Source organism: Macaca fascicularis, chromosome 10 (genome assembly GCF_037993035.2).
Source record: "Macaca fascicularis isolate 582-1 chromosome 10, T2T-MFA8v1.1".
NCBI lineage: Eukaryota > Metazoa > Chordata > Mammalia > Primates > Cercopithecidae > Macaca > Macaca fascicularis.
The window spans coordinates 14877550-14891836 of record NC_088384.1 but is presented as its reverse complement, the minus strand read 5'-3'; positions in this window follow the sequence as shown (position 1 = coordinate 14891836).

Below are 14287 nucleotides of genomic sequence, written 5' to 3'. Positions count from 1 at the left end.
CAACCCAAAGGTCATCAACCTAAGGGCTAATGTCAAAATGACCATAAACCACAAATGACATCTCCAATCAGAAACATTACAACCCTAAGATAAACCGCTCCCCCCTCCTCCACCAGAAACATGCAACCACATAAGCCCTCTTGGTGACTCCAACAGATGCTCATGTTGAGAACTGCTTTTCTTAGCTAATGCCAGAACCCACCTTTATCTACTCTGTTGGGCCATTTTACTGTTTCTCAAGCTCTTCGGGAACGTTCCCACCTCAGGGTCTTTGTACGCACTGTTCCCAATGAAGCTGTATGATTTTCCTTCATAATCTTCGGATCTCAGCTCAAATGTCATGCCTTCGGGGAGCCCTCCCAAACACACAATTTAAGCATCGCCCCCAATCTGTCAGTCTCAATCTCCTTGACTTACTTTATTTTCTTCGTAGCGTTCACTACTGCCAGAGATTACACAGTCTGTCCCTCTGTATCCGCGGGGGATTGGGAACCACAGATATCAAAATCCGGGGCTACTCAAGTTCCCTATATAAAATGGTGTAATATTTGCACAAAACCTACACACATCCTCCTGTATACTTTAAGTCACCTCTAGATTACTTCCAGTAACTAATAAAATGGAAATACTATGGAAATATTGGTATACTGTATTTTATTTGTATTATTTTTTATTGTTGCTTTTTTTTAATTTTTCTTTTCCCCAGATGTTTGCAACGTGCAGTTGGTTGAATCCAGAGATGTGGAACCCGTGGATGCAGAGGGCCACCTATATTCCATATTTATTAGTTTATTTGTATGGTATCTGTCACCCTCCACTAGAAGGTAATCTTCATGAGAACTGACACTTGGTCTCTTTTGTTCACCCAGTATCTAGGACAGTCTCCAGCATGGTGAGGCACCCGGTAAATACTTTTGAATGAATGAATGACTCTCATAGACTTTACCCTTCCAGTTGTGTATTCATTCATTCAATAAGCACCAACTCTTGAATACCAATTTTTGGGCAGGCAATGGGCTTACTGCTGGGAGGTGTGCAATGACCATTCATATGGGGTGACCTGATCCTGGGTCCTCTCCCACCCCCAGCCCGCACCCCTAGTTACACCCATATGTTCTGTGGAAGAGGAAGGTTTAACAGTCCTGCTTCCCAAAGCCAGGGACTAGACTGTTGGGGCTGATTACCAGGGCTTTGGGTAAGAGGGGAGTGGAGGGGCAGCTGCTGACAAGTTGTTCCCAGGAATTGTTCAATCATCCTGGGGCTGAACACGTCCAGACATCCCTGAAGAGCAGCATGCGGATGAGCTGTGGCTCCCTGCCGGGGACAGCAGCAACCTTCCACGCACAGCGCCAGGGCTGATCATCCGCACTGCAGGGCCCAAGCCCCTTCGCCACTGTGCTGTGACAGCCAGGGGGTTCTCCTGCTGCCTGGGCCCCGTCACAGCCCTGTCATTCACAGAGTGTAGTAGCAGAATTGTTGGATGCAATCCAACAGTTGGGTAAATAGGAGGTTTTAGGGGAAATGAAATAACTGAGAGTTATTCTGCATGAATTCTCAAGAAGAATACCTTTCACACATTAAAGCAGATTTGCTCAAATGCCCTCATGTCAGAGGCAATGCCAAAAAGAGAGTGCTAGTAGATTTGTAGAAATTTTATGTATTTAGATCAGGGTTTCCCTACCTCGGCACTATTGATACTTAGGGGTGAAGTGTTCTTAGTTATGGGGGCTGTCCTGAGCAATATAGATGTTTGACAGCATCTCTGTCCTCTGCCCACTAGATACCAGGGCAAGCTCCCTTGCTGAGACCACCAAAATTGTCCCGGGACATTGCCAAATGACAATCTTCCACGGATGAGAAGCACTGATTTAGATGTATGAACCCACTGAATAAAGGATATTGACTTTGCACTTGAAATCTGCAAGACCATGGGACTCGGGCTTCCTGGGCTTGAATCCTTGTCTTGCCACCTCTCCTCTGTGTCTCAGTCTCCTCCCATCTGCTCTGGTAGGCGCTTTGAGGCTTAGAAGAGTCGCCACATGCAAGGGGTCCCCAGCACTCCTGACACGTGGTGAGACTCAGGGAGCACCGGTTCTGATGAACAGCCACTGCGGTGGCCATGACTCCCTGGAGGGGGATTTATAATGCGGTGGTGCAGTTCTGTTTTACAATTTCCTATAATGCACTGTCGCATCTGGTGCACTGCCTTCACTTGGTAATGACCTTTGCTGTTCTTTTTTCCACTGTTCACGTGGGCCTGGTTGTTTATGTCTCCGCTGATGCAGTGCTTGGCGGTGGCCATCTCAATAAAGGGCAGAGGAAATGGGACTGACTCACCTTCTGTGCGCCTGGAATGCAAAGTGGAGGCCTGAGCTGTGGCCTCGGCGGGGCACGGAGGCCGCGATGTCCTGATTCTGTCAGCAGGGGGCAGCAGCAGCCGGGAAAATACCTGCTGCAGGAGGGCGGGAGGGCTGCCGTCTTTTGATCTACTTTGCTGCCGCTTTTATTTAAAGTTGAGCAAATCATCCCTCCAGAGCCACCCGGAAGCCCCCTTTCAAAGCCCGAGATACTCCATCTGCAGAAGCCAAGAGCTGCTTTTCCAGAACGTGCCACGTTAGTGCATCGCTGTCCATTTGCTCGCCAACTGGGAATGAGAGGCTGAGGCATCCCTTGGGCGCCTCCCTTTGAGGCACGGTGCTTTGATTTACATCCCAGAGCCCAGAGCTCCTGAGTCCTGCTGGAGGGTTCTTCTCGCACCTGCCGCCGTCCCTCGCTGCCCACTTTCCACACTCCACGCATAAAGCCTGTGTGGTTATGTTCAAGGAGGGCCAAGGAATTCCGGGTGCCTCAGGCTGGAGCTATGTCAAATTCTGCTAGAGACAAAGTTGCGTGGGTCCCTGACTCTCTACCCTTTTATTCCCTTCCCCAGTCCCCACTCCATATAACACCCTGTAGCTGCACGACAGCTTTTCTCAGCTCAAACATCATTTGCCCTCCACATCCTGCACACTCTGGACACCAGTGGCAGTCACCACCACTTGTCGTTACTGGCGGGGCACACTATGCAGGCTCTGGAGCCAGCCAGACCCCTGGGGTTCAAATCCCAGCTCCACCGCTTCCTTGTTGTGTAACCTTGGGCAGCTGACTACAATTCTCTGTCCCTGTTTCCTCCCATGTGGAATGGGAGCATGAATAGATCCCTGGTCCTGGGGTTTTGTAGTGGAGATTAAATGACTGGCCAGAGCAAGCCTCTTCTACCTACTGGTGCAAATCTTTGAGGAAGGACCATGTTTCCTTGGCAGCCGTCATATCCCGCTGCCTGGTTGATAGTAGGAATTCTGTAAATATGAGTCAGAAAGACTGCACTTTAGTGTGGGTCTCTGTAGGAATCATTATCTTAACCCACTGGTTCTCAAGTTCTCAAACTGAGCCGCTCGTGATACCAGTTAATAACATGCTAATAACAGCCAGGCCGGGTGCGGTGGCTCATGCCTATAATCCTAGCGTTTTGGGAGGCTGACGTGGGTGGATCACCTGAGGTCAGGAGTTTGAGACCAGCCTGACCAATACAGAGAAACCCCGTCTCTACTAAAAATACAAAAATTTGCCGGGTGTGGTGGCGGGTGCCTGTAGTCCCAGCTGCTCAGGAGGCTGAGGCAGGAGAATCACTTGAACCCAGAAGGTGGAGGTTGCAGTGAGCTGAGATCACGCCACTGCACTCCTGCCTGGGTGACAAGTGAGACTGTCTCAAAAAAAAAAAAAAAAAAAAAAATCACTCATGGCTGGGTGGTCAAGTCCAATGCCGGGCTTTAGGACAGGGGACACTTTGCACTTACTATGTGGCAAGCCTGGAATAAGCACTTAAGCCTCATGGTAACTGCATGATGTGGGGACTATCATTATGCCCATTCTACAGATGAGGAAACTGAGGCACAGGGAAGTTCAGCAATATACTAGCCATGAACCCACCTTCTTAGCCACTGGCCACACTATCTCTGATGGAACATCTCTGCAGAGGTGGCACAGCCTCTGCTACCTCCTGCCATTCCTTTGCCTTGCTTGGAGATCCCTCTTCTCCTGCTTCTCTTCCTGCTCCTCCCCCCTCCACTGGGCTTTCTCCCTACCTTGGAGGCTTCTTTGCTCCCCGCTCCTGAAGCGGCTCCCCTAGGGCTCATCCTGACCCTCCCTTCCCTCCAGGGGCTTCCTGGTAAGCACTTTCTCTGTGACTTGACAGACAGCAGGCCACTCGATATGGCTGCGCTTGGGACCATAATACCTGTAACCTCCCTCTTCTTTAAAGAGTTACCACAGGGGTCAAAACTGACACCACGTAATGCCTAAGACATGCTTTGCAAACTGTTAAATGCTGGACAAAGGTAACAGCTGTCACGGCTACCATGATCAGCTCCGTTCAGAAGTTGGTTCCCTCATCGTCTCCTCCAAACATTTTTGGCACAAGTTGTCAGCACCCAAATATGGCATCTGGGAGCTGGAATTCAGCAGCCTTCTAACAGGTTGTGAAAATATCCATTAGATGTTCAGGCTACAAAGCTCTGGGGTGGGGGGGGGGCTTTCTCCAATGGAACTGCAGGGGAAACACAGGTTGGCCGAGAGAAGAGCATTATCCGACTGGGCCAGTGGGGCGGGACTCCAGGCTGCCTCCTGAGCCTCTTGGAGCTGTAAACAGGCGTGATTGTTTTGGCAGGAGGCATCCCACTGTCAAAGAGGAAGCTGATGAGATGCAGAGCAACCCAGACGCTTTCAACTTCTTCCACTCAAGGGTGGTGTGCTCAGTGGTACGAGCACCCGGTAGAGGGACAGGAGGGCAGACATTTAAGTCAACAGATCTGAGTTTAAAGTCTAAGCAAAAAACGTGTCTGTGGTCCACTCTCAGTATCCCCATCTCCCTTGCTGGGAAAGATTTTGAACATCCTACCAACTTAATCATTGTTGGGGAAAACACAGTTTTGGGATATGCTGAGCTGGAGAGTGAGTCCTGAATTGTGTAAAATACTCCCCGACTGCTGGACTTCACCTGGTCTGGTAACTCTTACCTGGGCTCCATCCATTTTCCAGAGGAGGAAACTGAGGCTCAGCTAAATGCACCAAATGACACGTGGACACGAAATAGCTAATAAGAAGGACTGAGACGAGAACTGAAATCTTCTCTCTCCAAACCTGACCCCCTTGGCTTATTGGCTTGGTGACCTCGGGAGAGCTCGTGAACTTCTCTGAGCTTCTGTTTCCTTATCTGTGAAGTGGGGCTGATGTTAAGACCTATCCCTGAGAGCTGTGAGGGTTCAATGGGATTCTACACGGACACCACTTGGCCCAGCCGAAGAGTAAACACTGGGTAATGCTCCCCGTTATTACTACTTTAGGGCACACAGTTGTTACATAAATAGAGGAGTGGATGAATAAATAAAAACACTCTTATCTCTACCAGGGACTGGAAGCTTTCTTTGTAAGAAGCCCATGAACTGTAGGCAATTTCCTTTTGATGACAATAAAATGCCCACTGAAGCAGTTTATGGTGGCAGAAGAATTGGGCCTCGCTTCCTCTCTGATTCACATTCTTGAAGATCTTTCCAAATGCAGAGAAAGGGCTGGCCCCAGATCATCCGAGATGGTCTCTCTGGTGATGCTGACAAGGTGACGTTTTGGATGATTATGCAAGAAACCTTCCAAGAACTGACCCTCTGCTCCAGCAAAAAGCTTTGAATTTTGCAAAACTGTCGGAGCATAGCAATTTCTCATCTGGCGCTGGCTCACCCGGTGAGCTTTGCAGGCATCCCAGAATTGTCTCTGAAACACTCTGCCCAGCCCATTGCCCTCTGCTCACTCCTCGAGAATTAACAGATGTGAGCGCTAGAGGAGAGGGTGACAAGTGGCCCGAGACCTGGAAAAGCCGGGGTGGTAAGAGCGGGGCGCAGGCTTCTTGCTGGAGCGAATCCAAGGCGGCCCTGCCGGCTCCCTGGTGAATACAGAGAGCATCAGAGCACGCTCTGTTTCCACAGCACGATGTTCAAGGGCCTGGTCCCCTGCCACATTCGCTCTGGGCTGCGGAGAGCTGGCTGCTTTCTAGTTTGTGTCCCTGAATACTGCACGTGCATCGGGACTGTGGTGCAAATAACCCCACAGGATAGACCAGTTTAGCTAGGGCTCTGGGATTACATAAACCACATATAATCCCCAACTCCAACACTGCCTTGGTGGGGCTTCCCCAGTAGCCAACCCACAGCAAGGACTAGAGTACAAGTGGTTTATTGTAAAGTGACTCCCAAAGCACCTCCAGGGGAGTGGACAAGTGAGAGAGGGAGAAGGAGGAAGGCGGAAGGGGGAATGAATGAACCCACCACCACCACCTGTGGTCTACAGAGGTTCAGGCCTGCCCGGGCTCGGGAGACTGCCTGGAGCTGACGTCAGATCATCCTGGTAGAGGGGAGGAAGTTGGTGTGTTCTGATCCAGCTCACTGTTCTGTGTTGGTCGAGGGCTGCGTGGGGCACTGCTCTCGGGCACTTCTGTCTTGGCCTGTGCAGGGGCTGAGTGGGCTCCCACAGCCCTTGGACAAGAGACTTAGGTCTTCAGGGCGAGGGGGATAGGGGTGCAGGCCCCCCAGTATCTGGGATATGAGATCCATCACCCAGGCTTGGATGGAAAGTATATTCAACGGAGGAAGTGCTCAAGGCATGAGGCGATTACTATTACAGTCTGCTACTCATGTGTCTGGAAGGGCCTCTTGATGCTGACTAAAATAACACAGAGTAGCAGCAACAAAAGGGAGACAGTGGGGAACAGAGAACAGCCCTGTGAGGGAGGTGTGATTATGACCTGTAAGAGTTAAAGAAAGAGGAAAGAAACATGAAAAGTGGCTCAACAGTTAAATGCAAGTTTATTTTGGAGGATGAACCTTAGAGGGGCTTCTGGCCGATTTTGGTCAGGAGCACTCTCTCTTACACAGACTAAGAGTATTTAAGAGTATTAAGGGTTTAAGAGCAAGAGCATTGTGGAACTTTCCAGAGAGATAGTAAACACTTATATGGTGAATTCTGTCCCCCTTGGACAGAATTCCAAGTCCCATGGACCCAAGGGCCTTCTATACATTTCTGTGACTGAAAGTCAGTTGAATGACTGAGAGTCACTAGGTTTAAGGTGGTCAGAGAATTTTGGAGCCATGGGGGCTCCTGAGCAATTTGAGTTCTCCCATCTCTGAGCACCTCTGATAGCCACAGCTGGCCTATGTTGAGCACAGACTCAATGATGAACTTTCTTTTCTTTCTTTCTCTCTCTCTTTTCTTTTCTGTTTTTCTTTTTCTTTTTTCTTTTTTTTTTTGAGACAGAGTTTCACTCTTGTTGCCCAGGCTGGAGTGCAATGGCGTGATCTCGGCTCACTGCAACCTCCGCCTCCTGGGTTCAAGTGATTTTCCTGTCTCAGCCTCCCAAGTAGCCGGGACTATGGGCCCACGTGACCACGCCCAGCTAATTTTTGTATTTTTAGTAGAGATGGGGTTTCACCATGTTGGCCAGGCTGGTCTCGAACTCCTGACCTCAGGAGATCTGCCTGCCTCAGCCTCCCAAAGTACTGGGATTATAGGCATGAGCCACTGCACCCAGTTGGCCCTTTTCTTGCTTAACGTGAGAACGATCTGTCTTTCAAATACCCAACTTAGATGCCACGTCTTCTATGGTACCTTTTTTTATTTTTTTTTAGAGACACAGGATCTCCCGATGTTGTCCAGGCTGGACTCAAACTTGTGGGCTCATGCGATCCTCCCACCTCTGCCTCTGGAGGAGCTGGGTCTACAGGTGGATGCCAACGTACCCTGTATGGCACCTTTTTCTGCCTGTATTGGTTCCTCAGGGCTGTTGTAACAAGTTACTATAAACTAGGTGACTTAAAAGGACAGAGATTTATTCTTCCATGTTTCTGGAGGCCTGAGATCCAGGCATCAGCAGGCCCCCTGTGAAGGTTCTGGGAACACTCTCTCCTTGCCTCTTCTGGCCGCTGGTCTCTGGCTGTGGCAGCATCACCCCAGCCTCTGCCTCCACCTCTGCCTTCACTGGGCTTTCTTCTCTGGGCCTCTGCCTGTCTTCTCATTTTCTGTCTCTTTTAAGGACACCTGTCATTGGATTTAGGGCCCACCCTAATCTAGGATCTCATCTCGTGATCCTTACCTTAATTACATCTGCAAAGACCCTTATTCCGAATAAGGGCACGATCCGAGGCTCCAGAGGACCTATCTTTTGGGGAGTGCTATTCAACCCACTGCACTACGTGTTGTAAATTTTCTTTGATTTCTACAGCATTGGTTAGAATTAAGTCTGTTTCAGGTACAGACTGCAGCAACTTAACCAAACAGGGGCCTGTTTTCCTCCTGTCACAGGCACTCTTTTTCATTGTTGTTGTTTTTGTTTGTTTTCTGAGACAGAGTCTTGCTCTGTCGCCGGGGCTGGGGTGCAGTGGTGCGATCTCGGCTCACTGCAACCTCTGCCTCCTGGGTTCAAGTGATTCTCCTGCCTCAGCCTCCTGAGTAGCTGGGATTACAGGTGTGCACCATCACACCTGGCTAATTTTTGTATTTTCAGTAGAAATGGGTTTCACCATGTTGGTCAGGCCGGTCTCGAACTCCTGGGCTCAAGTGATCTGCCCACCTTGGCCTCCCAAAGTGCTGAGATTATGGGCACGAGCCGCCCTTAGGCTGGCAGCTTGCAGGCCAGCGGGAGGGCTTTAAGGAGCCATCAGGGACCCAGGCTTCTCCTGGACTTCTAATGCCACCGTCATCAGCTACAATTTTAGTTTCTGTGGTTGTAAGAAGGCAGCTCCATCTCTGGGCACCAAGGCTGCATCCTAGACATGGCAAAGGAGGAAGGCCAAGGCCAGAGGCTAAGAGGTTCTGCTTCTCCAGAAGCTTCCATGCAAACCCCACCCAGGGTTGTCTGTGGACACCCATAGACCAAAACTGTGTCCTCTGATCAGGGGAATATTTTCCACAGGGCACATTGCTGCCCTGCCTCTAAATGGGTTTCTGATGGAAAGAAAGAGGTGAGAATTAGTGGTGAGTAGGCAACAGTGATGATCACTGGGTAATCATATATAATGTCACCTATAAGAAACTAAACTCCACAGCATATGCATGTCCCCAGGTCACTACAGAAGAGCCTCAGTATTTTAAAGGACACGCGATAGTATGTTTGTAGATGCCCATCATGTTTCTCAACCTCTGCCCTTCTGCGTTGCTGCAGCCAGTCGCCTGTCTGCACGTCGCCTGTCTGCACACCGCCGCCTGTCTGCACACTGCTGCCTGACCCTGAGGGAGGCTGGGGTCTGGTGTGGGCACTAAGGTATGCCCAGAGGAGCGGCATCAGGAGCAGCAGCTGGTGGTGATGCCACCACCAGGAGACACCATCAGAGCCAGGAGGTGGCAGGCACACTGCAGGGACAGCCGCCCAGGCAGAGCAGCCCACAGGAGGGACGTGAACTGCAAGCTCATCTCCTCTGAACCCAGTGACATCAGCCTATCAGAGCCTTAACTCCGCTGGCATTCTGAACCCTGGGTCAGGTCAGGAAGCAGAAAATAAAAAAGGCCTGGAAACTTCTCTGCCTCTTTAGGAAGTGGCACTTTCTTTGGATCCATCTGTGTGACACCTGTGCTCAGTAGATGTCTGGTGAATGATTGATTCGACAAGGTAACAAGGTGCCAGCAGGAGGCTAAATGGGTTTTTAATGACCTGTAAATCATCATCTCAGATCACAGCGTCTCTGAGTTGGGAGGAACGTGTTGTCTAGGGGACATGTTGTCTCATCTCCGTTTGCATGCCTCTCATGCCGGGATGCTCACTGCCTTGCAGAACAGCCGGTATTACTGCTCTACAGCTCTGAGGGTAGACAGGGCTTCCTCAGGTTTAGTCAAGAGCCATTGCCTTCTCAATCTCACTAGTTCGTCCTGATTTTGTGCCCACAGAATCACACAAAATAAACCCAGTTATTCTTCAGACTCCACTCCCTGCCCCTAATTATAGAAAGGCATAATTTTCTCCGTATGTAGGTGCTTTGCGTTCCGTTTTGCTTTGTTTTCTGTGTTTATTTACTCAACAAAGCTGTATTAAGCACCTCCTTTGTGCCAGGGACTGTATGAAGTGCTGGGGTTACAATGGTGAAGGATTCCAGCTCGCAGGAAACCTAAGAATCAAACGGGGAAGATAGGTGAGGACAATGATGGTTGCGGTGAAATTCACATGACACACAATTAACCATTTTAAAGTGTACAAGTCAGTGGCATTCAGCGTGTTCACAATCTTGTGTAACCACCAACTCTGGCTTCAAAACTTGTCACCACCCCAGAATGCACCCATTAAATAATCACTCCCCATTCTCTGCTTCCCGATCTCCTGGAAACCACTAATATGTCTTCTCTCTCTACGGTCTAACCTATTCTGGATATTTCAAATATTTATGTATTTACTTGTTTTATTTATTTTTTTTTTGAAGACCAAGTCTCGCTCTGTCGCCAGGCTGGAGTGCAATGGCACGATCTCAGCTCACTGCAACCTCCACCTCCCGGGTTCAAGTGATTTTCCTGCCTCAGTCTCCTGAGTAGCTGGGACTAAAGATGTGTGCCACCACACCTGGCTAATTTTTTGTATTTTTGGTAGAGACGGGGTTTCACCATGTTAGCCAGGAAGGTCTCTATCTCCTGATGTGATCCACCCGCCTTGGCCTCCCAAAGTGCTGGGATTACAGGCGTGAGCCACTGCACCTGGCATTTTAACTTTTTAAGAAATGGCCAAACTGTTTTTCACAGTGACTGCACCACTTTATGCTGTCACCAGCAATATATGAGGGTACCAATTTCTCAGCATCCTTGCCAACACTTCTTATTTTCATGTTTTTGGATGATAGCCATCCTGGTGAGTATACGGGCACCTCATTGTGATTTTGCTGTGCATCTCCTTAATTGCAAATGGTGCTGAGCATCTTCTCACATGCCTGGTGGCCATTTGTATATCATGTTTGGAGAAATGTCTCTTCAAGTCCTTTGCCCACTTTTTAATTGGGTTGCATGATGGTTAGTTTCATGTGTCAATTTGACTGGGCCACAGGGTGCCCAGATGTTTGATGAAACATTCTCTCGGGTGATTCTGTGAGGGTGCTTGGGGGTGAGTTCATATTTAAATTAACTGAATAAAGTGATTGCCCTCCTTAATGTGGGTGAGATTCATCCAATTAGTTTAAGGCCTGAATGGAACAAAAAGGCTGACCCTCCTCCAAGGAAAAGAAAATTTCTTTCACTGCCTTCAGCCTGGGACATTGGCTTTTTTCCTGCCTCTGGACTCAGAAGCTACACCATCAGCTCTCCCGGGCCTCCAGCTTGCCGATTCATCCTGCAGATGCTGGATCTTGTTCATCTCCCTAATTGTGTAAGCCAGTTCCTTACAATACATTTTTTTAAAAAGTAGATGGAGTTTTGCTCTTGTTGCCCAGGCTGGAATGCAATGGCATGGTCTCGGCTCACTGCAAGCTCCACCTCACGGGTTTAAGTGATTCTCCTGCCTCAGCCTCCCGAGTAGCTGGGATTACAGGCATGTGCCACCACACACAGCTAATTTTGTATTTTTAGTAGAGACAGGGTTTCTCCATGTTGGTCAGGCTGGTCTCAAACTCCCAACCTCAGGTGATCCACTCACCTCAGCCTCCCAAAGTGCTGGGATTATAGGCGTGAGCCACCGCGCCTGGCCACAAATCTTTTTATGTACTACATACATGTGTGTATACACACACACGCACACGTACATATACAAGTTGAGAACTCTCAGATCTGAAAATCCGAACTCTGAAATGCTCCAAAATCGGAAACTTTTTGAGAGTCATTGTAATGCTCATTGGAGCAGTTTGAATTTTGAATTTTTGGATTTGGAGTGCTCAGTCAGTAAGTATAATGCAAATACTTCACAACCCAAAACAATTCAAAATATTTCTGCTCCCAAGCATTTGGATAAGGGATACCGAGGCAGGAGGACAAGAAGGGAGCCAAAAATACCAGGCCTCTGTCCCATTTGCTGAACCGCCTCTTGTAAACAGTCTTCTGGGTCTAAATAAACCAACATCAGATTCACCCAATTTGAATCTTCCTAGACTAACGTGTCTGAGCGGCCGCAGATGCCTTGGGGACGGGGAATCTTTATTGGGAAGGCAGAGAGGGAAAGAGGCTGAATGCTTTGAGAAGTGATTGCTTCGATGAAGTCATCCTTCTAAAGTGTTTAGCTGTGTCGGGCACAAGTAGGCACTCAGAAATTATTTGTCAAGTCAGTGAATACATGTTTGCAATTTTCACTTTTATTGGCTGTGTGGTTTGGGCAAGTTGCCTAACCTCTCTGAACCTTCCTGTATAAAACAGACAGACATCTCTTCCTTGGATGGCTACAGTGTGGATTAAGACACAGTGCCTTAGTCCATTTGGACTGCTATAACAAATACCTTAGACTGGGTGATTTGTAAACAACAGAAATTTATTGCTCACAGTTCTGGAGGCTGGGAAGTCCAAGATCAGGGTGCTGGAAGCCTCGGTGTCTGGTGAGGGCTCCTGCTTCACAGATGGCTCCCTGTTGCTATAGCCTCACATGGTGAAAGGGCAAAGGGCTAGGAGCCTCCCTCAGGGCTCCTGTGTGAGGACACTCATCCCATCCATGAGGGTTCCACTCCTGTGACTCATCACCTCCCAAAGGCCCCACCTTCTAATACCATCGCCTTGAGAGTTGGGTTTTGACTGTAAATTTTGGAGGGACACAAACCTTCAGACCATAGCAGATGGTATATGCAAAGTGTCCAGCAAGAAGGAGGAAGACGCAGATTTGGAATCCAGCTCTGTCCAGCCCCAGAGCTACAGCCCAGCACAGTAATATTATCCAGGGTCATGGTTGATAGCAGAGGGCAGCTCAATCCCAACTTCCCACCCATCCTTTCTCTCCATGGAGTCTTTGTCTGATGCTCCTGGCTCTTCCTTCTCCCCTGAGTCCCCTGTCTCCTAGCTCTGGGACCAGGGCTAGGAGATCCAGGGATCCAGTGATCATTCGTCACTCCATGAAGCTGGGCCCTCCCAGCTCTTATTAAAACCACTCAGAGACAGATTGATTTGGGGCCCTTCCTCTGGCCTGATCTTTCTCCTTCCTGCTCCCAGCCTCTCAGACAAAAAGGCATAGAGATAAGCAGCAGACCTCCTCTGACCACGACAATGAAGAGAAGGAGCTGCATTCAACAGATGAGAAAACCCAGAGGTGGCTGGTGGTGCAGGTGTCAGGGTGGGGGTGGCTGGAGACTGAGGAACTGGAGCCCAGTGATACCGGGCCACAGAGGGGTATGCTGGGCAGGGAGGGCTTCCTGTCATGCCTGCATTCCTTACTGAGTTAGCAGGTCCCTATGGATGGCACCACGGCAGGGGTGGCACAGCAGGGGCCAGGGGCCAAGCCCTGTTCTGCTCTGTACTGCTGTATGGCCTTGAGTGAGTCACAAGCCACGCTGGGCCTTTATGACCACATCTGCATCAGGGTGGGTGAAGCCCAGCATCTTTTCGATGCCAGGTTCTGGGATTTAGCAGGACCCCTGCAGATGTGCCCTGCTCTCAGGCATTGCGTGGTCTTTAGGAGAGGTGGACGGGAATCAGATTGTCACATATTGCTTTTTTTTTGTTTTTCATTTCACTTACAGGAGTGGTGCAGGGGCTCTAACCTCAGCTGGGGATGATGCTCCAGAGTAGATTCCTGAGGATGAAGAGGATTAAGCCAGGGAAAGGGAGACTGGGGAGGACAGGGAGGCAGAATGGGCCAGGCTGAGGGAGAAGGGCTGGGATGGAGGCTGGGTCATGCCCGCAGGCAGGAACTCTGTGTTTAGCTCCGGGATTTGAGTCTATAGATTGGGCAGTCACTGGAAAGATTTAAGCAGAACAATGTGATTTGATCTATGTTTTGGAAAGAGCCCTTGGGCTCTGGGTGGAGAGGGGAGAGGGAAGGGGAGAGGAGGCCAGAGACAGGCTGGGGACCACTGCAGTGGTTCATGGACACAAGGGCGGTCCCACCAGTGTCTCCCAGAGACGGGGAGAAGCCAGCCCCCTCGACACAGTGAAGGTTGCAGTGTAGAAAGAAGCCAAACCCGTGTTACAGACACTGACTGGATATTAGTCGCATTTGAACAGATGCCCGTGTCTGAACTGGAGACTCTTTACAAATGGGAGACCCAGGCTGCCAGGGTCCTCTATGTCGGGCCCAATCCCACCTGTGATGGGGCCCAGATTC